The following is a 24,148-nucleotide window of genomic DNA, read 5'->3' as shown; positions in this document are numbered from 1 at the left end:
TAGTACTTTGCAATGGTTCTGCTGTTTCAGAGGATTGCTTGAGGGGACACGGTGGCACAGGGTTAGCACTGCTGCTTCACAGCACCAGGGACCCCGGTTCGATTCCCGGCTTGGGTCACTGTCTGTGTGGAGTTTGCACGTTCTCCCCATGTCTGCGTGGGTTTCCTCCAGGTGCTCTGGTTTCCTCCCACAGTCCAAAAGATGTGCTGGTTAGGTGCATTGACCAGGCTAAATTCTCCCTAAATATACCCAAACAGGTGCCGGAGTGTGGCAATTAGGGGATTTTCACAGTAATTTCATTAGTGTTCTAGAATCAGAGAATCATAGAATCCCTACCGTGCAGAAAGACACCATTCAGCCCATCGATTCTTCACTGATCACAATCTCACCCAAGCCTATCCCCATAACCCCATCCATTTACCCTGCTAATCTCCCTAAAACTAAGGGGTAATGGAGCATGGCCAATCCATCTAACCAGCACATCTTTGGACTGTGGGAGGAAACCAGAACACCCGGAGGAAACCCACACAGACATGGGGAGAACGTGCAAACTCCACACAGACAGTCACCCGAGGCCGGAATTGAACCCGTGTCCCTGGCGCTGTGAGGCAGCAGTGCTAACCACTGTGCCGCCCTGCTGTCAGCTATATCTGACTTTAACTTTTCTGACTGCACAGACCATCCCTCTGAGGGTGCTGCAGCCCAGAATTGAAATCCGATTCGATTACGTTTAAGAGATTCTTGGGAAAACCTGCCGTCAACTTTGCATTTTGAAAAAAAAATTAAAACTCTTTGTTGGGCTGATCCGTGCTGCCCCTATTTCCGTAACCCTCATTTATCCTCATGCCAGTCTCATCTTCATGGACTAGTCATGTATGGTAACTTGTTTTACGATGAGGGAAGCCCAAATATATCCTTCAAACTGAACAATTGTCACTCTGAAAATGAGCCCTTGGGACAATCGGTATCCCTGGTACTGATTGCCTGTGTAGTACGATTATTAACTGAGAATGTTTTCAGACAATTGAGTCCTCTTTGTATGGAATGATGAACAAAAGTGAGTCTCAAAGTCCAGAGGTGATTGGGTGCAAAAGTTGTATTCAAATTGTGTTTCGCCCCCCCCCCCCCATCCCGTCCCGTACTGTCCTCCCCCAGTCAGTGCAGACCCAATGGGCTGAATGGCCTCCTCCTGGACTGTAGGGATTCTGTTAATTCAGACTTTCATTCCAAAAGGCCTTACTGATTGCAGTGGTCAGTGACTTTGCCGTTGTTCCTGTCGGTTCGCAGAGTCTGGGCTTTCTCTCTCTCTCTTCTAGGTGGAAATCCACAGCTCCCCCGCTCCCCTGGCTGCATTAATGGATTGTAATATAAGACCATTAGTGAGTGAAGGGACTGGGGATTTTATTGCTGCATTTAGTACGCTTGTGTTCCGAACCAAACTTCAGGGAGGACGTTGCTGAAATGTGACACCCGTTTACAAAGCAGCAAAGCAGGCATCTGAGCCAATGCCATGCCAGTCTGGTGTATGATAGATGGTGTCAGGACAGGACATGCTGAACCCACTCGCAGACAGACACGTGTTAAAAAATGTGGGGAGAATAAACTTTGTCCTTCAGATCATTTCAAAATAGTTTCCAAGACTTGCTGAAGTATTGCCTAAGAATAATTTTAACTCCTGACCCACTGAGCAGAGTGAGTAAATGCAGTGACGAGTGCTATAAAACCCACTCCTCAGCCAAGGGAATGCTCTGGCGAGGGTGGGTATAAAGGAAAGTGAGAGTCATTGGTGCTTCTGTCAGCCCCGTGTGGGCACTTATCTCTGTGGCAATGCTCACTGACTGGTCCACCCAGCATGAGACACTTCCTGCTACCATTGCAAACCATCACAGCATTATCTTGTTGTCGGGAATGTTTTAATAAATTTGGACTGCAAGGAGCTCTGTTAACATTTGAACAGCCGTATTAACAGAGGTTTCCTTGGTAAGTGGACAAGGGAGTTCCTTTGGAAGCCAGGTGATCACTGAGACCAAAGGTCAGAAGCTGAGGGCATAGATTTAGCATAATGAACTAAATTTTGCCTCACAGCGCCAGGAACTGGGGTTCAATTCCAGCCTTGGGTCACTGTCTGTGCGGAGTCTACACGTTCTCCCCGTGACTGGGTGGGTTTCCTCCGGGTGTCCCTGTTTCCTTCCACTGTCCAAAGTTGTGCAGGTTAGGGGGATTGGCCATGCTAAATTGCTCCTTAGTGTCCAAAGATGTGTAGTTTAGGTAGATTAGCCTTGGTGAATGCACGGAGTTACGGGAATAGGGCAGTGGGGTTGGGGGGGCCTGGGTAAGATGTCCATTTGGAGAGTGGGTGCAGACTCAATGGGCTGAATGACCTCCTTCTGCACTTTAGGGACTCTATGGTAAATGGGGATGAGAATTTCTTTACACAGAAGTTCTCGTGATGGGGAAGCATTGCTTTAAAAGGCGGACTCAAATAGCAACTTTCAAAATTGGATAAACCAAAAGAAATTTTTAGGACCAATGGGGAAAGCATGGGGTAGTGAATGAGGCGAAGTGGGTAGTTCTTTCACAGAGGCAGTATTGAAATGATGCTGCTTCAGTGCAGTTGGTGCCTGTCGCTTCAGCTCACAGCTATGCTGGACTTGTGCACCGGTTTCAGCAGTGTTGAACCCCCTTTTGTGGCAAGCTATTGAAATATCTTGTAATGGAAGGCTAGGGCAAAGGGCAAAGGGCCAAGGATTTAGGTAAGCACAGACAGAGTGGGCTGAATGGCCTCCTGTCCTCACTGTGATGATTTGTAGATCTATGAATGTTCATCTTTGCAACATGGGAAAGGCCCGGTGAGATCTTGCTGTAGCTCAGTGGGTGGCTCTCGTGCCTCAGAGTCAGAAGATTGTGGATTCAAATCCCACTCCAGAGAAATGAGCAGACCAATCTCGGTTGCTACTGCGATGCAGTGCGAAAGGAGTGTTTGACTATCGGAGGTGCTGTGCCTCAGATGGGACATTGAATCATTGGACACACCCCATACCTCCTCCCCCCTCAACCAGCCCCCCCCGCCTCTTCTCCCAGTCTCTCGCCCTCCCCTTCTACCCGCTTCCCTCTGCCCCGTCGCTCCCCCCACTTCTCCCCCCCTCTCTGCTCCCCTCTCCCCCTCACTCCCCTCCCTCTCACTCCCCCCTCACTCCCCTCACTCTCGCTCCCCCTTGCTCCCCTCCCTCTCGCTCCCCTCTTGCTCCCCTCCCTCTCGCTCCCCCCTCGCTCCCCTCCCTCTCGCTCCCCCTCGCTCCCCTCCCTCTCGCTCCCCTCTCCTCGCTCCCCTCGCTCCCCTCCCTCTCGCTCCCCCCTCTCTCCCTCCCTCTCGCTCCCCCCTCGCTCCCCTCCCTCTCGCTCCCCCCTCGCTCCCCTCCCTCTCGCTCCCCCCTCGCTCCCCTCCCTCTCGCTCCCCCCTCGCTCCCCTCCCTCTCGCTCCCCCTCGCTCCCCTCCCTCTCGCTCCCCCCTCGCTCTCCCTCCCTCTCGCTCCCCCCTCGCTCCCCTCCCTCTCGCTCCCCCCTCGCTCCCCTCCCTCTCGCTCCCCCCTCGCTCCCCTCCCTCTCGCTCCCCCCTCGCTCCCCTCCCTCTCGCTCCCCCCTCGCTCCCCTCCCTCTCGCTCCCCCCTCGCTCCCCTCCCTCTCGCTCCCCCCTCGCTCCCCTCCCTCTCGCTCCCCCCTCGCTCCCCTCCCCTCTCGCTCCCCCCTCGCTCCCCTCCCTCTCGCTCCCCCCTCGCTCCCCTCCCTCTCGCTCCCCCCTCGCTCCCCTCCCTCTCGCTCCCCCCTCGCTCCCCTCCCTCTCGCTCCCCCCTCGCTCCCCTCCCTCTCGCTCCCCCCTCGCTCCCCTCCCTCTCGCTCCCCCCTCGCTCCCCTCCCTCTCGCTCCCCCCTCGCTCCCCTCCCTCTCGCTCCCCCCTCGCTCCCCTCCCTCTCGCTCCCCCCTCGCTCCCCTCCCTCTCGCTCCCCCTCGCTCCCCTCTCTCGCCCCTCGCTCCCCTCCCTCTCGCTCCCCCCTCGCTCCCTCCCTCTCGCTCCCCCCTCGCTCCCCTCCCTCTCGCTCCCCCTCGCTCCCCTCCCTCTCGCTCCCCCCTCGCTCCCCTCCCTCTCGCTCCCCCCTCGCTCCCCTCCCTCTCGCTCCCCCCTCGCTCCCCTCCCTCTCGCTCCCCCCTCGCTCCCCTCCCTCTCGCTCCCCCTCGCTCCCCTCCCTCTCGCTCCCCCCTCGCTCCCCTCCCTCTCGCTCCCCCTCGCTCCCCTCCCTCTCGCTCCCCCCTCGCTCCCTCCCTCTCGCTCCCCCCTCGCTCCCCTCCCTCTCGCTCCCCCTCGCTCCCCTCCCTCTCGCTCCCCCCTCGCTCCCCTCCCTCTCGCTCCCCCCTCGCTCCCCTCCCTCTCGCTCCCCCCTCGCTCCCCTCCCCTCTCGCTCCCCCTCGCTCCCCTCCCTCTCGCTCCCCCTCGCTCCCCTCCCCTCCCTCTCGCTCCCCCCGCTCCCCTCCCTCTCGCTCCCCCCTCGCTCCCCTCCCTCTCGCTCCCCCCTCGCTCCCCTCCCTCTCGCTCCCCCCTCGCTCCCCTCCCTCTCGCTCCCCCCTCGCTCCCTCCCTCTCGCTCCCCCCTCGCTCCCCTCCCTCTCGCTCCCCCCTCGCTCCCCTCCCTCTCGCTCCCCCCTCGCTCCCCCTCCCTCTCGCTCCCCCCTCGCTCCCCTCCCTCTCGCTCCCCCTCGCTCCCCTCCCTCTCGCTCCCCCCTCGCTCCCCTCCCTCTCGCTCCCCCTCGCTCCCCTCCCTCTCGCTCCCCCCTCGCTCCCCTCCCTCTCGCTCCCCCCTCGCTCCCTCCCTCTCGCTCCCCCCTCGCTCCCCTCCCTCTCGCTCCCCCCTCGCTCCCCTCCCTCTCGCTCCCCTCGCTCCCCTCCCTCTCGCTCCCCCCTCGCTCCCCTCCCTCTCGCTCCCCCCTCGCTCCCCTCCCTCTCGCTCCCCCCTCGCTCCCCTCCCTCTCGCTCCCCCCTCGCTCCCCTCCCTCTCGCTCCCCCCTCGCTCCCCTCCCTCTCGCTCCCCCCTCGCTCCCCTCCCTCTCGCTCCCCCCTCGCTCCCCTCCCTCTCGCTCCCCCCTCGCTCCCCTCCCTCTCGCTCCCCCCTCGCTCCCCTCCCTCTCGCTCCCCCCTCGCTCCCCTCCCTCTCGCTCCCCCTCGCTCCCCTCCCTCTCGCTCCCCCCTCGCTCCCCTCCCTCTCGCTCCCCCCTCGCTCCCCTCCCTCTCGCTCCCCCCCTCGCTCCCCTCCCTCTCGCTCCCCCCTCGCTCCCCTCCCTCTCGCTCCCCCCTCGCTCCCTCCCTCTCGCTCCCCCCTCGCTCCCCTCCCTCTCGCTCCCCCCTCGCTCCCCTCCCTCTCGCTCCCCCCTCGCTCCCCTCCCTCTCGCTCCCCCCTCGCTCCCCTCCCTCTCGCTCCCCCCTCGCTCCCTCCCTCTCGCTCCCCCCTCGCTCCCTCCCTCTCGCTCCCCCCTCGCTCCCTCTCGCTCCCCCCTCGCTCCCCTCCCTCTCGCTCCCCCTCGCTCCCCTCCCTCTCGCTCCCCCCTCGCTCCCCTCCCTCTCGCTCCCCCCTCGCTCCCCTCCCTCTCGCTCCCCCCTCGCTCCCCTCCCCTCCCTCTCGCTCCCCCCTCGCTCCCCTCCCTCTCGCTCCCCCCTCGCTCCCCTCCCTCTCGCTCCCCCTCGCTCCCCTCCCTCTCGCTCCCCCCTCGCTCCCCTCCCTCTCGCTCCCCCCTCGCTCCCCTCCCTCTCGCTCCCCCTCGCTCCCTCCCTCTCGCTCCCCCTCGCTCCCCTCCCTCTCGCTCCCCCTCGCTCCCCTCCCTCTCGCTCCCCCCTCGCTCCCCTCCCTCTCGCTCCCCCCTCGCTCCCCTCCCTCTCGCTCCCCCCTCGCTCCCCTCCCTCTCGCTCCCCCTCGCTCCCCTCCCTCTCGCTCCCCCTCGCTCCCCTCCCTCTCGCTCCCCCCTCGCTCCCCTCCCTCTCGCTCCCCCCTCGCTCCCCTCCCTCTCGCTCCCCCTCGCTCCCCTCCCTCTCGCTCCCCCTCGCTCCCCTCCCTCTCGCTCCCCCCTCGCTCCCCTCCCTCTCGCTCCCCCCTCGCTCCCCTCCCTCTCGCTCCCCCCTCGCTCCCCTCCCTCTCGCTCCCCCCTCGCTCCCCTCCCTCTCGCTCCCCCCTCGCTCCCCTCCCCTCTCGCTCCCCCCTCGCTCCCCTCCCTCTCGCTCCCCCCTCGCTCCCCTCCCTCTCGCTCCCCCCTCGCTCCCCTCCCCCTCGCCCTCCCCTCCCCCTCGCTCCCCCCTCCCTCCCCTCCCCCTCGCTCCCCCCTCCCTCCCCTCCCCCTCGCTCCCCACTCCCTCCCCTCCCCCTCGCTCCCCCCTCCCTCCCCTCCCCCTCGCTCCCCCCTCCCTCCCCTCCCCCTCGCTCCCCCCTCCCTCCCCTCCCCCTCCCTCCCCCTCCCTCCCTCCCCCTCCTTCCCCCCTCCCTCCCTCCCCTCTCGCTCCCCCCTCTCTCCCTCCCTGCCCTCTCGCTCCCCCCTCCCTCCCTCCCTGCCCTCTCGCTCCCCCCCCTCCCTCCCCTCTTGCTCCCCCCTCCCTCCCTCCCCTCTCGCTCCCCCCTCCCTCCCTCCCTCCCCTCTCGCTCCCCCCTCCCTCCCTCCCTCCCCTCTCGCTCCCCCCTCCCTCCCTCCCTCCCCTCTCGCTCCCCACTCCCTCCCTCCCTCCCCTCTCGCTCCCCCCTCCCTCCCTCCCTCCCTCTCGCTCCCTCCCCCCCTCCCTCCCTCCCCTCTCGCTCCCCCCTCCCTCCCTCCCTCCCTCCCTCCCCTCTCGCTCCCCCCTCCCTCCCTCCCTCCCCTCTCGCTCCCCCCTCCCTCCCTCCCTCCCCTCTCGCTCCCCTCTCCCTCCCTCCCCTCTCGCTCCCCCCTCCCTCCCTCCCTCCCCCCTCCCTCCCTCCCTCCCCTCTCGCTCCCCCCTCCCTCCCTCCCTCCCCTCTCGCTCCCCCCTCCCTCCCCTCTCGCTCCCCCCTCCCTCACTCTTTCGTCAAGACTGACACTGAAACACAAACAAGTGTGGGAGGTTGTGAAATGCTGAATAAGTTTGGACTGAGGACCGGAGAAATTAGGCTTTTTGAAGAAACGGGAAGGGAAGGCTGGAAATCTTGGCCTTGTGTGTTGAGTGTGATGTCGGAGGATGCTTGGCCCAGCTGTGAGCTGTCTCCATAGCTGCCTTGACTCTAGTCTGCCATAAAGCTACATGCTTGAGTGTTCTTGGCAATCTTCTGTCCTAGAAAGAGCCAATCCAGCCTGGATAAGCTCAGAGCGATGTGTTTCTAGAAGTTGAGTGATCGCCAGTTTCTGGGCCAGGAAACAAATACAAAGAGACTCTGGATAAAAAACATTACTCTCTCCTGACACAACCTGAGTTTGAATCCAGCTGAGAAGAGTGAAAAGGGGATATTTTAATTTAGTTAATCTTGACTTCATAGAAATCATAGAAACCCTACAGTACAGAAACGGCCATTCGGCCCATCGAGTCTGCACCGACCACAATCCCACCCAGGCCCTACCCCCATATCCCACCCGCTAATCCACGCATCCCAGGACACTAAGGGGCAATTTTAGCATGGCCAATCAACCTAACCCGCACATCTTTGGACTGTGGGAGGAAACCGGAGCACCCGGAGGAAACCCACGCAGACACGGGGAGAATGTGCAAACTCCACACAGACAGTCACCCAAGCCAGGAATCGAACCCAGGTCCCTGGAGCTGTGAAGCAGCAGTGCTAACCACTGTGCTACCGTGCCGCCCCTTTGTTTTCATCAGCCTGGTGGTGTGGAGTTTTTGGAAGATGGGAATGCTGATCGAGTTTACCTCAGGATGTCGGATTGGCGAGGGGCTGACGTTAATACATTGTTAGATTTGACAGTTGACATGTTCTGTATTGGCCGCTTGACTTTGAACAGTTTGTAATGGTTCATGTGGCACAATCCGAATGAAAGGGATTAAATACATTTTTGAAAATTCCCTTTGTTGTAACAGTAACTTGAAGAGTTCTCCCAACTATTGTGAGAAAGCCAGTCACAAATGTCGCTTTGGATGTGAAACTGGGAGAAGGGCGACCGTGAGGTGGAATTGTATTCTTCAGGCAAAGTTTAGTGACGCTGTGAAGCTGATGTGGCTTTCAACTGATGAGGACCTGCATTTCTCTCACCCTCTTACACCCTCGCGACATCACAGAGTACTTCCCAGTGCAGTACTCTTTACTGAACCAGTGGAATGCAGGTTGAGTGCCTTAGCCTGATCTAATTCTGGAGCAAAATGGAGTGAGACTCCCTCCTACAAAGGAGCTAAGGTCGAATCATTGAATCCCTACAGCGCAGGAAGAGACTATTCGGCCCAGCGAGTCTGCAACGACAACAATCCCACCCAGGCCCTATCCCCGTAACTCCACATCGTTACCCCGCTAATCCCTCTAACCTACACATCCCTGGACACTAAGGGGCAATTTAGCATGGCCAATGCACCTAACCCGCACATCTTTGGACTGTGGGAGGTAACCGGCGCACCCGGAGGAAACCCATGCAATCTGGCGCAGGGGGAGAAGGTGCAAACTCCCAAGCCGGGAATTGAACTCGGGTCCCTGGCGCTGTGAGGCAGCAGTGCTAACCACTGTGCCACCGTGCCGCCTCCTTTCATGTTGGTGTCTGCTTATGTCAGGACTCCAGACTCCGGCTGTGTTCAGCTTTGTAACTTTTTCTAAAAAAACTTTTCTCAGGATGTGGGCCAGAATCTTTTGCCCTTCCCTAATTGCCCCTTGAACTGAGTGTCTCGCTCGGCCAGATCAGAGGGCAGTTGAGAGTCGACTGCATTGCTGTGGCTCTCGAGTCACATGTAGGGTAAGATTGGCAGATTTCCTTCCCTAAAGGGACATTAATGAACCAGATGGGTTTTTGACAATCAATGCTAGTTTCATGGTCACCATTACGGGGACTAGCTTTATATTCCAGATTTTAAAAATTGAACATAAATTTCACTGGTGGTGGGGTTTGAACCTAAGTCCCCCGGAGCATTAGCCTGGGCCTCTGGATCACTAGTCTAGTGGCATTAGCACTACACCACCAGCTCCCCGATAACTACAACACCAATGACAATCACCCCAATTCCGTGGTTAGTTTGAATGAACAGTCTGCTCCCTCCTCCATTCCGAAGCCCCACTCTCTGGTGGTATTTGACAGTAGTTCAGAGAACACTTTTTTGACAATTTCTTCTGCAATGTAAGAATTTCACAGAAGTTGAAGCATTTAAACAATCAGTGAGTCACTTTATCAATCAGCTTTAGAGTAAAATGAATAGTGAGATTAATAATGGAGTTTTATGTGCTGCATTTTAAAGACCCCCCCCCCCCCCAAAAACAACCATTCTTCTTCATGGTCACAGGTGAGGTGAGAGTGACAGCCCCTTGACATCAAGGCCACATTCGACCGAGTGTGGCATCAAGGAGCTCGAGCACAACTGGAGCCAGTGGGAATCAGGGGGCAAACTCTCCGCTGGTTGGAGTCATACCTGACACACAGGAAGATGATTGTGGTTGTGGAGGGTCAGTCATCTCAGCTCCAGGACATCTCTGCAAGAGTCCCTCAGGGTAGTGTCCTAGGCCCAACCATCTTCAGCTGCTTCATCAATGACCTTCCCGCCGTCATAAGGTCAGAAGTCGGGATGTTCGCTGATGATTGCACAATGTTCAGCACTATTCACGACTCAGATACTGAAACAGTCCATCTTCAAATGCAACAAGATCTGGACAATATCCACACTTGGGCTGATGAATGGCAAGTAACATTCACACCACACAAGTGCCAGGTAATTAACGTCACCCCATAAGATTCAATGGCATTACCATCCCCTATTGCCATACCATTAGAATCCCCCACCATCAACATCCTGGGGGTTACCACTGACCAGAAACTGAACTGGACTAGCCATATAAATACTGTGCCTACAAGAGCAGGTCAGAGGTGAGGAATCCTGTGGTAACTCGCCTCCTGACTCCCCAAAGTCTCTCCACTCGTCTACAAGGCACAAGTCAGGAGTGTGATGGAATACTCTCCACTTGTCTGGATGAATCCAGCTCCAACAACACTGGAGAAGATCAACACCATCCAGGACAAAGCAGTCCATTTGATTTGCACCTTATCCACAAACATCCAATCCCTCCGCCTCGGTCGAAGAATGGCAGCCGTGTGTACCATCTACAAGATGCGCTGCAGGAACTCACCAAGGCTCCTTAGGCAGCACCTTCCAAACCCACGACCACCACCATTGAGAAGAACAGGGGTAGCAGATACCTGGGAACGCCACTACCTGGAGGTTCCCCTCCAAGCCACTCACCATCCTGACTTGGAAATATATCGCCATGCCTTCACCATCATTGGAACTCCCTCCCTAACAGCACTCTGGGTGTACCTACACAGTAAGAGTTTTGACAACACCAGGTTAAAGTCCAACAGGTTTATTTGGTAGCAAAAGCCATTAGCTTTCGGAGCGCTGCTCCTTCCTCAGATGGAGTGAACATCTGCTCTACGGTGCACCTACACCACAGGGACTGCAGCGGTTCAAGAAGGCAGATCACCACCACCTTCTCAAGGGGCAAATAGGGATGGGCAATAAATGCTGGACTAGCCAGCGATACCCACATCCTGTAAATGGAGGAAAAAACTATATTTAGTAAAAAATGTGTAACCTCTTTTGGTGAGGAACATTTTGTATTCATACAGTGTCTTCTTTGCTTCTAGGATATATTGAAACTCCGTTTCAAGTTCTGTTCCAGTGAATAATATGCTTTGAAGAGAGGTCGCTATTGCTTTGCAGCCAGACATCAGAACGGCGTTATGTAAGTAAGGTCTCTTTCATATTCAGGGTTTTATGCTACAGCAAAGAACATGCTACAAATAGAAAACAATTCATTGTGGTTTCAAGAGAGTGCTGATTTGGTACTAAACCATTGGTACAGTGAGAAGCCCGTCCCAGCAGTGACTGAGCTGAGACCAACATGTGTGTTTCATCAGATAGAACTTTCTTCTCACGAAACCCAAGTGAGGTCCAGACCCTGGAATCCAGAGTTGAATACACAGCTTGTGAGCCCATCGCTTTGTGGAAAACAAAGACAGACTTGCATTTGGGGTGGCACAGTGGTTAGCACTGCTGCCTCACAGCGCCAGGGACCCGGGCTTGATTCCCAGCTTTGGGTCACTGTCTGTGTGGAGTCTGCACGTTCTCCCCGTGTCTGTGTGGGTTTCCTCCGGGTGCTCCGGTTTTCTCCCGCAGTCCAAAGATGTGCGGGTTAGGTGGATTGGCCATGATAAATTGCCCCCTTAGTGTCAAGGGGACTAGCTGGGGTAAATGGATGTGGTAATGGGGATAGGGCTTGGGTGGGATTGTGGTCGGTGCAGACTCGATGGGCTGAATGGCCTCCTTCTGCACTGTAGGATTCTATGATTTACGTAGCACCTTTTACAACCTCATGTTGACTGGACTTCAGGGAGAACTGCGCCTTTCTCTCCAGTTGTACCATCAGATTTTTTTTTACGTCACCAGAGGCGACAGATGGAGCCGTGGTTTAAGGCCCCCTCAGGCCAATGGAATTCTTGTATAGCAGGGACTTTCGAACCCTTTCGCCTGAGAGGCCACATTTAAATGTTTTTCTCACTCAAGGGGCCAGTGAATGTTTTTGGAAAGCTAAGATTTGGCACAACAGTAAACATGAATTTCAAAAAGGAAATCGCTGTCAAAGCAATAAATTGATCATGTATAAAAAAGAGAATGAATAAAAATGATGATTAATAGGTGCTAAGCAGCAGAACTAAATAATCAAATTTTCTTTGTCTTTTTGCTTAAGAAGCATAGCTAGAGAGACAGACTGATCCCACATCCCGGTCACCAGGGACGGGGAGGGCCCTGCGACCGAACTAAGCAGTTGGGTTTAACTAACACTGACCTTGCATTTACCTCTGGTGCAAACTCCAAACTGGCCTCGACACAATTGTAGGAAAGCAGGGGTCGGATGTGGGTCATCCTCCAGCCTGGGTTTCCCTCCTCTCCTGGCCTGCTTTGTGCATAGGCTTTTGGGGAGAGGGGAAGGCAGAGAGTGTGTGTGTCCCAGCCTCTGGGTTCAGTCATTCACTCACTCACTTTCTCGCACAGACACACATTCACTCTCAGACACACGCTCACTCACTCATTCACACAGACTGTCTAACTCTCACACACACACACTCACTCACTCACAGGAGGCGATTTTACCATTTTTTTAAAAACTGCTGGGCAGACTTGAAACTGGGAGAGTTTCAGATCCGTCTTTTTGGCGCGTTTTCAGGCCCCCCCCCCCCCCCCCCCCCCCCCCCCCCCATACGCACTCTTCCTGCAAAATTCTGAGCGAGCAAGTTACTCGCTTCAGAAGGGCTTAACCTACCCGAAAGCCTGCAGAGGGAGGTAGTGCGCATGAGCAGGCCTCTGATGCTGCACATGCGCATTAGCAAGGGTCTGACAGAAAACAGAGAGCTGTCAGGCCCCTGCTGGTGCAGGCAGTCTGACGTAGCTTGCCTCCCTGCAATCTCGGGGGCCCGTGGCCCAAGATATCGACCCCTTGCCCCCACCCCCTGCGATTGCGGACCTGCCGCCCTCCCCCTACTGATTGCCACAAAGTGGCAGCAGACCCCCTTCCTTCATTAGTCCTGCCAGTCTGGCACTGCCCAAGGGGCACTCCCCCTTGCCCTCGGCCTCCTGGGGGGGGGGGGGGGGGGGGGCGGCCTCAATGGCCTCCAGTTCCACCGGCGAGTCCAAGTTGACTGCTCCCCGTTCATGGGAAGGATGTCGATTCCTCACCAGTGAGAACCTTTCCCAGCGGGTCATAAAAGCGGGGGCAGGTCTGGCGATTGAGCGCCGGGATGGCGAAGCAGATGTTAAACAGCATTTAAATAAATTTAAATACATTAACCTGCCTCCCGCCCATTTCAGGCGAGAGGCTGACTGTGCCGGAAATCCAGCGCTCGTAAGGTGGCGCTGGTCGTGAAAACCGGCGTCTGTCACGCTAAGCGCTTTACGCCCGACTTTACCACCGTGTCGCACCCAAAAACGGGCGCAATGCGATGGTAAAATCACCCTCAATGATTCACTCAGTCACTCACACGCACATCACTCACTCACTTATTCGCTCACACATACGCATCACACATTCACTCACAGACACTCGCACACGGACTCACACTCGCTCTCAGAGGAGATGGATTGAGCTGTGAGCGCTCACCTTCGTAACGCCCCTCCAATCTCAGACTGTTCCTCTCCCTCAGTTGTTATTGATCGGCTCCCTGGCGTCAGTTCCACTTTACTGTATTTTGAACAGTGAGTTAATGGGGTGGATTGAGGGGCAAAGTGGCTCTGATTCTGGCCCAGGCTGTTTGAAAGTGTCGTCACTGTGGAAGCGTAGGGAATGCAGTAGCAAATCTGAAGACAGCAAGATGCTAGAAAAGTGTGATAATGACCAGGTCCCTTTTATTCTAACAGAGGTGTTGACTGGATAAATATTGGCCGGGAGTCAGAGATAACTCCCCTCCGTGATTTACGCTGGCACCTGGAATTCATTACTTCCAGTGACGGGCCTATGGTTACATATCACACCCAGTAGATGGTAGCTCTGACAATGTAACCCTCCCTCAGCACTGCACCAGAGAGTCGGCCAGCGGCTTTTACACTCAGGTCTCAGAAGTAGAGGGTGAACCGTGAGCTCCTGACTCATGTGGAAGCGCTACCCTGACTGAGTCGGCAGCCACCGGTCCTCTGGCGTTCTGTGAATCGAGATTATAGTTCACAACCTCCCTTCTGGAATTTGGAATTCCTGTATTTAAAATTAAAAATAAAACAGTGTGACAACTCCTGTCCGGAGTGTCATGAGCTACATCCCGTGGGTGGGATTTCCCACCCGCCCCCCTCCTCAACTCCCTGCACCGTGTTTTCCAGCGGCAGAGCCAGCTCACCGATGTGTACTGCGTATGGCGTGGCTCGCCCGTCCTGCCACGGGGGAGGATCACCTTCAACAAGTCCAGAAGATTCCGCTGGCGGGAAGGGTAGGAAGATCCCGCCCAGTGGGCCTGATTTGGGTTGTAGAAGAGGAATGGAGAATATTAATGGAGGATAACAAGAATGAGTGGAGTTTCCACAGGACACTGGGCGGAATTTCGTCTGCCTGAGGTTCATACGATCCCTCCCCAGGCCAACGGAGAATGCCGTTCTCCGAGCCTCACCTGCCCCCGGAAACGGGGCGGGTGTGCCGGTAAAATTCCAGCCTCTATTGTTAGGAATGGACAGCGATTTGTCATCTCACTGGTTCCAGGTTGTTTCCTTATCACCAAATGTTAAGATGCTGCTGTCTTGGTCAGTCAGTCTGGTTTTTGGAAAGTTTGCGGTTGAAGGACTCCCACATGGTGTCTGCTTTTCTTATCCAGCCCACTTGTCTATCTGACTTTGAACTGCGCGAGGTTAAGTAGCGAGGAGTGAATTTTGCCTGCCCTCAGACACTACACACACACAGAGTGAATATTTACTCCCCGCAGCACCAACCTTCCCTCTGTCATTTATTTATTATTGTCATATGTATTAGCATAGAGTGAACAGTATTGTTTCTTGCATGCTATACGGACAGAGCATACTGTTCATAGAGAAGGAAAGGAGAGAGTGTAGTGTTACAGTCACAGCTAGGGTGTAGAGAAAGATCAACTTAATGCGAGGTAGGTCCATTCAAAAGTCTGACGGCAGAAGGGAAGAAGCTGTTCTTGAGTCGGTTGGTACGTGACCTCAGACTTTTGTATCTTTTTTCCCAATCAGTGGAGCACGAATATCTTGAGGTTTCTTGAAGAGTTTTTCTTTGAGCCGCCTTGGCCAGTTGGGCCGATGCTTGTAAACAAAGAGAGTTTGCCACTCTTCTTGACGGGGGAACATCCTAGTCAGGTTGCTAACTTTAGCTGGTTATCACTGAACACAATGGACTGTTTGTCCGATTCTCTGCCATAGGGATTTGATCATTGCTTTTCTCTCGGACAGGGAGTTCTGTCATGGGGAGTGTAATCAGCAAAGAATGGTGTTTGTGTTGACTCACCATAATCCTTGATGATGAATCCCAGTGTGCTTTCCATCTTTAGCTGCTGCGATAGAAGTGAGTCCTATTGGCTGCCGCCTGTCTGTTAACTCCAGCTTCCACCCAGGGCAGGGTCAGCAGCAACTCCCACCCCACTGGATTCCAGAGGAATATTGGCTCAGTGTTTTAGCACCAAACCAGAGGTCGTGGGTTCAAGCTGCTGTCCAGAGACCTGAGCACGCAAGCTCTGTGTCACTTCAGATTTTTAAAATTCATTCGTGGGACATGGCTGTCGCTGGCTGGCCAGCATTTATTGCCCATCCCTAGTTGCTCCTTGAGAAGGTGGTGGTGAGCTGCCTTCTTGAATCTCTGCAGTCCATGTTCTGTGGGTTGACCCACAATGCCGTTAGGGAGATAATTCCAAGATTTTGACCCAGCGACTGCGAAGGAATGGTGATATATTTCCAAGTTAGGATGGTGAGTGGTTTGGAGGGGAACTTGCAGGTGGTGGTGTTCCCATTTATCTGCTGCCCTTGTCCTTTAGATGGAAGTGGTCGTGGGTTTGGAAGGTGTTGTCTAAGGATCTTTGGTGAATTGCTGCAGTGCATCTTGTAGATAGTACACACTGCTGCTACTGAGTGTCGGTGGTGGAGGGAGCGAATGTTTGTGGATGTGGTGCCAATCAAGCGGGGCTGCTTTGTCCTGGATGGTGTTGAGCTTCCTGAGTGTTGTTGGAGCTGCAGCAAGTGGGGAGTATTCCATCACACTCCTGACTTGTGCCTTGTAAATGGTGGATAGGCTTTGGGGAATCGGGAGGTGAGTTAGTCCTTGCAGTATTCCTAGCCTCTGACCTGCTCTTGTAGCCACTGTGTTTATGTGATGAGTCCAGTTCAATTTCTGGTCAATGGTAACCCCAAGGGTGTTGACAGTGGGGGATTCAGTGATGGTAACACCATTGAATGTCAAGGGGCGGTGGCTAGAGTGTCTCTTATTGGTGATGGTCATTTTTTGCCTGGCATTTGTGTGGCGCGAATGTTACTTGCCACTTGTCAGCTCAAGCCTGGATATTATCCAGATCTTGTTGCATTTGAACATGGACTGCTTCAGTATCTGAGGAGTCATGAATGGTGATGAACATTGTGCAATCATCGGCGAACATCCCCATTTCTGACGTTATGGCCGAGGGAAGGTCATTGATGAAGCAGCTGAGGATTGTTGAGCCTAGGACACTCACCCTGAGGGACTCCTGCAGAGATGTCTTGGAGCTGAGATGACTGACTCTCCACAACCACAACCATCTTCCTATGTACCAGGTATGACTCCAACCAGCGGAGAGTTTTCCCCCTGATACTCATTGATTCCAGTTTTGCTCGGGCTCCTTGATGCCACACTCGGGTGAATGCAGCCTTTATGTCAAGGGCTGTCACTCTCACCTCGCCTCTGGAAATTCAGCTCTTTTGTCCATGTTCAAACCAAGGCTGTAATGAGGTCAGGAGTGAGTGACCCTGGTGAAACCCAGACTGGGCGTCACTGAGCAGGTGATTGCTGAGCAGGTCTTGCTTGATAGCGCTGTCATTGGCCCCCTCCATCACTTCACTGATGATTGAGAGTAGACTGATTGGGCGGTAATCGGCTGGGTTGGATTTGTCCTGCTTTTTGTGTAAACATACCTGAGCAATTTTCCACATTGTTGGGTAGATGCCAGTGTTGTAACTGCACTGGAAGAGCTTGGCTAGGGGAGCGGCACGTTCTGGAACACACATCTTCACTTCTATTGCCAGAATGTTGTCAGGGCCCACTGCCTTTGCAGTATCCAGTGCCTCCAACTGTTTCTTGATATCAGGCGGAGTGAATTGAATTGGCTGGAGACTGGCATCTGAGATGCTGGGGACCACTGGAGGAGGCTGAGATGGATCATCCACTCGGCACTTCTGGCTGAAGATTGCTGTGAATGCTTCAGCTTTATCTTTTGCACTGATGTGCTGGGCTCCTCCATCATTGAGGATGGAGATATTTGTGGAGCCTCCTCCTCCAATGAGTTGTTTAACTGTCCACCACCATTCTTGTCTGGATGTGGCAGGACTGCAGAGCTTAGATCTGATCCCTTGGTTGTGGGATCGCTTAGCTCTGTCTATCAGTTGCTGTTTTTGCCATTTGGCATGCAAGTAGTCCTGTTTGATAGCTTCACCAGGTTGACACCTCATTTTTAGGTATGCCTGGTGCTGCTCCTGGCATGCCCTCCTGCACTGTCCATTGAACCAGGACTGATCTCCTGGCTTGATGGTAATGGTTGAGTGGGGGATATGCTGGGCCATGAGGTTGTGCTGGAGTACAATTCCGCTGCTGTTGATGGTCCACAGCGCCTCTTAGATGCCCGTGAACTTCAGTTCAGTACTGAAGCAACACCAGAGATTTTAACATTTATTTGTTTTATGGGACATTGGTGTCGCTGCCTAGACCAGTATTTTATTGCCCTTGTGAAGGTGGTGGTGAGCTGCTGCCTTGAAATGCTGCAGTCCATGTGGTGTAGGTACTCCCACGGTGCTGTTAGGGAGGGAATTCCAGGATTTTGGCCCAGTGACAGTGAAGGAACAACGATATATTTCCCAGTCAGGATGGTGTGTGGTTTGTCGGGAACTTGCAGGTGATGGAGTCCTCAGGTATCTGCTGCCCTGTCCTAGATGGCATAAGTCATGTGTCTGGAAAATGTTGTCTCAGGAGCCTTGGTGAATGTCTGCAGTGCATCTTGTAGATAGTACACACTGCTGCTACTGTGCATCAGTGGCAGAGGGAGTGAATGTTGAAGGTGGTGGATATGGTGAAAATCAAGTGGGCTGCTTTGTCCTGAATGGTGTTGAGCTTCTTGAGTGTTGTTGGAGCTGCACTTACCCAGGCAAGTGGGGAGTATTCCATCACACTCCTGACTTGTGCCTTGTCGATGGAGGAGAGGCTTTGGGGAGTCAGGAGGTGAGTTACTCCGCCGCGGGATTCCCAACTTCTGGCCTGTTCTTGTAGCCACAATATTAATATGGCTGGTCCAGTTCCATTTCTGGTCAATAGTAACCCCCAGGATGTTGATGTTTTTCAGTTGAAACATTAAACTGAGGAGCCAGCCAACCTCCTAAAGATGTACAAAATCCCATGGTGCCACTCAGAAAAGAGCAGGAGAATTCTCCCTGGCGTGTCAGCCAGCATTCATTCCATAACCAACACCTCAAAGATATTATCCAGTCATTTCACACTTGGTTGTTGTGGGACTGGGCTGTGCACAGATTGACTGCCACATCTCCAATTGGAACCATGACTCTGCCTCAAAGGTCTTAACTGTAATTGGCTGTGGGGCTTAAAGGGACATCTTGAGATCATCAAAAGGCGGGATAGAAATAAGAGTTCATCCTTCCAGCAATGATGGTCATGGCTCAGATTTCACAGTGAGGTTGAGAAGTTCTTTAATTACGTGTCTAACGGTGAGGGTGAGAGGGATCAGTCAACTTCACATTGAAGCCGGGTCCGTAAGGAGATGCCCGTTTGTTACATCCTGCGATCCTAGCAGATTCTCGTTATGTCATATGAGCTAAGGTTAATGTTTATTTATTTATTAGTCAGAAGTAGGCTTACATTAACACTGCAATGGAGTTACTCTGAAAATCCCCTAGTCGCCACACTCCGGTGCCTGTTCGGGTACACTGAGGGAGAATTTAGCATGGCCAATGCACCCTAACCAGCACGGCTTTCAGACTGTGGGAGGAAACCGGAACACCCGGAGGAAACCCATGCAGACACGGGGAGAACGTGCAAACTCCACACAGACAGTGACCCAAGTGGGAATCGAACCCGGGTCCCTAGCGCTGTGAGGCAGCAGTGCTAACCGCTGAGCCACAGTATTCACCTATGAGGAGGATGTCAGGATATTGATCCGATCGATGATCAGCCATGATCAAACTGAATGGCGGAGCAGGCTAGATGGGCCGAATGGTCTACGCCTGCTTCTAGTTTCTGTGCTTCTATGTAAATATTAATATCCAGGAAAGACTCCGACTAGCAGGGTCAGAATGTGCTTGGTTCGTGTTGATCAGAGAGCACTCTCCGAAAGGGGCTGGACAAGCAGCTAGTTCCTTTGAATGGAAGGAGGTTTGGAAGGCCAAGAGTCATCCATGAAGGAGTTATTATGGGAAGATAACAACAGTACGGTTGTGAAGCTTCCAGAATAGTTTGGGAAACTCCTGGACACTGCTCTGAGTGATCCGGGAGCAATGTGAGATCCAGCCAGCAGGCCAGCAGCACCTGCAGGTCTGGGATTGTGATTGGTGCAGACTTGATGGGCCAAATGGCCTCCTTCTGTACTGTAGGGATTCTATGATCTGTGGAGGGAGGACAGAGTTTCTTCTGAACTCAATATAGGTCTTGCCTAGTGATTACTGCAAGTACCTGGAACTTAAATAAATACTGCCTGGATTTATACCGCAACTGAACACAAAACATCCCAAAGTACTTTGCAGAGGCATTGCAATCTGACACCCAGCCCATATGGGGGGATATCAGAGCAGATGATCACAAACTTTGTCAAAAAGAAAGCTTTAAAGGTATGATTTGGAGGAGGAAAGCGAGGCAGAGAGATGCAGAGGAACAGTGAGGGAATCCTATAGCTCAGGGCCAAGGCAGCCGAAGGTATGGCCACCAGTTGTGGAGCAGTGAAAGTCAGGGGATGTTCGGGAGATCAGGATTAGATGAGTACATTGGCTCCATGCTAAGCAATGTCGGTGAGGGAACCGGGTGGGCAGTGAATGGGCAGCAGTCTTCATTGATCTCAAATCTATGACTGGTAGAGTGTTGAGAGGTGTCTCGGGACAGCATTGGAATAGTCAGAGATAACCGGCAGGGGCAAGGATTTCAGGCGATGATGCAGAGGTGGAAACGGATGGTTCTGGTAATGGTGAGAAGCTCTCCCAGGATCAGACATGACACCAATGTTGTGAAGGGTTGGCCCAGCCTCAGATGGTTGCCAGTGAGAGGGATGGAGTTGGCGACGGAGAAGCGAGGCCTTTAGAATTAGTTGGAGGAAACTCCTGCTCGAGGCAGTGCTGGCTATCGGGGAGGAAGTTTGACAATTTAGCCATGGTGGAGGAATTGAGAGAGGCGGTGGTGAGGTAGAGCTGGGTGCCATTAGCATACGTCTGATAACTAACGCTGTGCCTTTGGCTGATGTGGCCAAGGGGCAGCATGTAGATGAGAGACATGAGGAGGGCAATGATAGATCCACTGAGAGCATCTGAGGTAACGTTGGGCGAGGGTGGGGGAGAGAGACCATTGCATATTAGCGAGGTAAGAATGAAGCTAGTGAGAGTAGACTCGCCCAGCTGGAGGATGTTGAGAGGCATTTGGGGGAGAATGGTGTGGTCAGCTGTGATGATAGTGTACCTTTAAGAGTTATTTTTAAATTCATGCTCACAGCCTTGGGTGATGTCATTATTGGGAGGAGAAAAAAAACTGGGCGGGTCAGGTGACGGGGATTTCATTTTCAGTTTCAGTTTGGAGCTGCGGGTTTTTTTAGTTTTAGGAGGGACAGCACACTGTTTTCCCTCTCTCCCTGTTGTTTGAAAATTCTGTTGGTTAGCTGAAAACAAGATCTTGTTTTCCTGAAGGGTGAAAAGCTGCTGCTGTTGGGGGCTGGACCAGAGTGTCTCTGGCATTTTGGGAAGCTGCCTTGTCTTCAAACTGTTCTGAATCTCGAGCATTTGACTGCAGAATTCAACTAATGGCCTCAATCCCAGCATTACGTAAACATTAGTCTGTGCTGTGTTAAACTTGTGAAAAGGGTCTTTTGTCTATGGATTTGGTTTGAATGGAACATTGTAGAGATCTTTGTTCAGGGTTATACATTATCATGATTGATTCTTGTTTGTAATTGATAAAAGTTCTTGCTAATTTTCTTATTATACATGTTAACTATATTCTTAAGTAAACCCTGTTTGATAGAAGCTCCCTAGTGGGTCATTTGAATCACCGAGGCAGCACAGTGGCACAGTGCTTAGCACTGCTGACTCACAGCGCCAGGGAGCCGGGTTCAATTCTGGCCTCCGGTCACTGTCTGTTTCTCCCTGTGTCTGTGTGGGTTTCCTCCGGATGATCCGATTTCCTCCCACGATCCAATGGTTGATTGGCCATGCTAAAATTGACCCTAGTGTCGGGGGGATGAACAGGGTAAATATGTGGGGTTACGGGGATAGGGCCTGGGTGGGATTGAGGTTGGTGCAGACTCAATGGGCCGAATGGCCTCCTTCTGCATTATAGAGATTCTATGATTTCATACCTGAAGTGAAACGTCTTGTGTTTATCCTCGCCAAATTCAAAGTGCAAAACTTCTGGTTCAGGCGGGCGTCATAAAACACTTTGGAGTTTCTAACCTGAACCATAATGCAACATTGTCAAAGGTTGCAAACGGGTTAAGAAGAATGAGAGGGAGTGTTTATCTTTGTCTCAGTCGCACAGGATATCATTAAGGACTTTGAGAAAAGCCGTTTCTGTACTGTAGGCAGGACAGCACCCCGATTGCAGGGATTCAAACATGGAGTTCGAGGAAAGTTGGGAATGAATTTGGGAGGCAGCACCATGTTCGGGAATTTGTCGAGGAAAGCTGGTTGGAAATGGGGCAGTATTTTGCAATGACGGAGGGGGCAAAGGCTGGTTTTTTTGAGGCAAGGGGGACATGGTGGTGATTTGAAGAGTGGCTGAATAGAGAGAGAGAACTGCTCACAATGTAGGTTATCATGGGGGCCAGGAGGGAAGATAGTTTAATGGGAATAGGATTGAGGGTGGTGTGAGGTGAGTCTCGTGGATGAGATGAGGTCGGAGAGGGTCTGAGGGGGAGATAACAGAGGAAGTACAGAAAAAGATTCAGGGTGAAGGTGAGGGGAAGTCACATGGGCTGGGGAAAGGAGGGAATTGGCAGAGGCAGTTCATCAGCTGCTCTCAGTCCTGGAGACCAAGAAATCCACACTTCCCACACTGATTTCTGGAGGTGAGGGTGGAGGAGACAGGAAGAGGGGTTTAAGGAGATGGTTTGCAGGAGATAAAAGATCCAAGATTCTCTTTGCATTCCAGGATTCGGGGGGGGGGGGGGGGGGGGTGGGGGGGGGGGAGAGAGAGAGAAGAGGAAACATTGCCAGAATGAGAATCAATCCTGGTTTGATGGGGGAACATGGTATTAAAGATGGAGGTGAGAGTGAGCTCTGAGCAAATCAGAGACTTCAGCAATGTGGCACAGTGGTTGTGGCCACACGGTGGCACAGTGGTTAGCATCCAGGGACCTAGGTTTGATTCTCGGCTTGGGTCACTGTCTCCCCGTGTCTGCGTGTGTTTCCTCCGGGTGCTCCAGTTTCCTCCCACATTCTGAAAGACGTGCTGGTTAGGTGCATTGACCCAAACAGGCGCCGGAGTGTGGCGACTAGGGGAATTTCACAGCAACTTCATTGCAGTGTTAATGTAAGCCTTACTTGTGACTAATACATAAACGTTTTACTTTTCTAGGTGGATTAGTGGACAAGTGTGAGGACCCGGGTAATGTTGGAGATTTAGTACAGACTCTGTGGGCCGAATGGTCTCCTTCTGCTGGGTTCTGTGGTTCTATTCTCAGTGGATTTGGAGCGATTAGGCAATTGTTTATGAACAAGTAAATTTGAAACAGGGACCTTATGAAAGGGTGACTCACTCTGGGGAGAACATAACAGCGATGTTTGCAAGACAGTTGGATGTTGTAATGGGAACATGAGTGTACCATAAGTGTCAGCTTCCCCGAGGAGGAAAACCTGCTGGTTAGTTGCATTGGCCGTGCTAAATTCTCCCTCAGTGTTACCCGAACAGGCGCCAGAGAGTGGCGACTGGGGGATTTTCACAGTAACTTCATTGCAGTGTTAATGTAAACCGAATAGTGACTAATAAATGAACTTTACACTTATACGAGTTGGTGAATTGAGAGAATGGAAGTTTATTCTTCACCGCTTCTGCTCAGCTGCATCCACAACGAGCAAGACCATCATGCACTGCAGCCACAACACGGAAACAGTCAGAGAACATAGTGTGTGAGGATTGGGATTGGGAGGGTGCCGTTCATGGAGAAGGAAAGGAGAGAATGGAGAATGTAGTGTTACAGTCATGGCTAGGGTGTAGAGAAAGATTAATGTACTGCGAGGTAGTTCCATTCAAAAGTCTGACAGCAGCAGGGAGGAAGCTATTGTTGAGTCGGTTGTTACGTGACCTCGGATTTTTATATCTTTTTCCCGACGCAAGAAGGTAGAAGAGAGAATGTCCGGGGTGCGTGGGGTCCTTAATTATGCTGGCTGCTTTGCCGAGGCAGTGGGAAGTGTGGACAACTGTTCAATCTCGAAGAATCTGATGTGTTGTTTGTACGGTCTTACCAGGAACATGGAATGATCCTGTGAAAAGTGAGCGCTGAGTTTTAGTATCATCTCCTCCCTGTACAGCTCTCCAATTTTATTTCGAAACACATTGCGTGTATTGACACCTCTCCCTCAGGGATTTGACTATTGTTTATTGCTTGAGGCACTTCTGCCTTCAGGTAGATTCTCATGATGTGTTGTGAATAAATTATTTTCTGCAGCATTTATTAATAATTTATTCATGGCATTTATTATCCATCCCTAATTGCCCCTTTAGAAAGTGGTGGTGAGCTGCCTTCTTGAACTGCTGTATAGTCCATGTGGAGTGGGTATACCCACAGTGCTGTTCGGGAGGGAGGTCCAGGATTTTGACCCTCTGACAGGGAAGGAACAGCCGATTTATTATCCAAGGCAGAATGATGAGTGGATTTGAGGAGAAGTTAGCTTTCCCATGTGTTTGCTGCGTATGTCTGTTGTATTGGGGCATAGCCTCTATAAGGGAACAGGTCATGTGACTGGGTATGTAGGGTGAACTGGCTGGGAACTGACCCGAGTTGTCTGTCAATGTTTGGAGTGTGGAGCGAGTGGACTGAAT

The 24,148-nt window shown here is 53.3% G+C and overlaps 1 protein-coding gene across 4 annotated transcripts in view; it reads left to right on the top strand.

Moving 5' to 3' along the window:
- Positions 1 to 24,148, top strand: part of rassf8b (Ras association domain family member 8b) — a 142,930-nt gene that overhangs the window by 15,804 nt on the left and 102,978 nt on the right. For all 4 annotated transcript variants that reach the window (XM_078235287.1, XM_078235289.1, XM_078235288.1 and 1 more), the window contains exon 2: positions 10,824 to 10,921. The gene's annotated coding sequence lies outside the window, so the exon portion shown is untranslated. The remainder of the gene's footprint in view (positions 1 to 10,823; positions 10,922 to 24,148) is intronic.

The sequence above is a fragment of the Mustelus asterias genome, chromosome 19 (assembly GCF_964213995.1).
Source record: "Mustelus asterias chromosome 19, sMusAst1.hap1.1, whole genome shotgun sequence".
Classification (NCBI taxonomy): domain Eukaryota; kingdom Metazoa; phylum Chordata; class Chondrichthyes; order Carcharhiniformes; family Triakidae; genus Mustelus; species Mustelus asterias.
The sequence above is the reverse complement of the archived record's forward strand: the minus strand, read 5'-3'. Positions and strand labels throughout refer to the sequence as shown.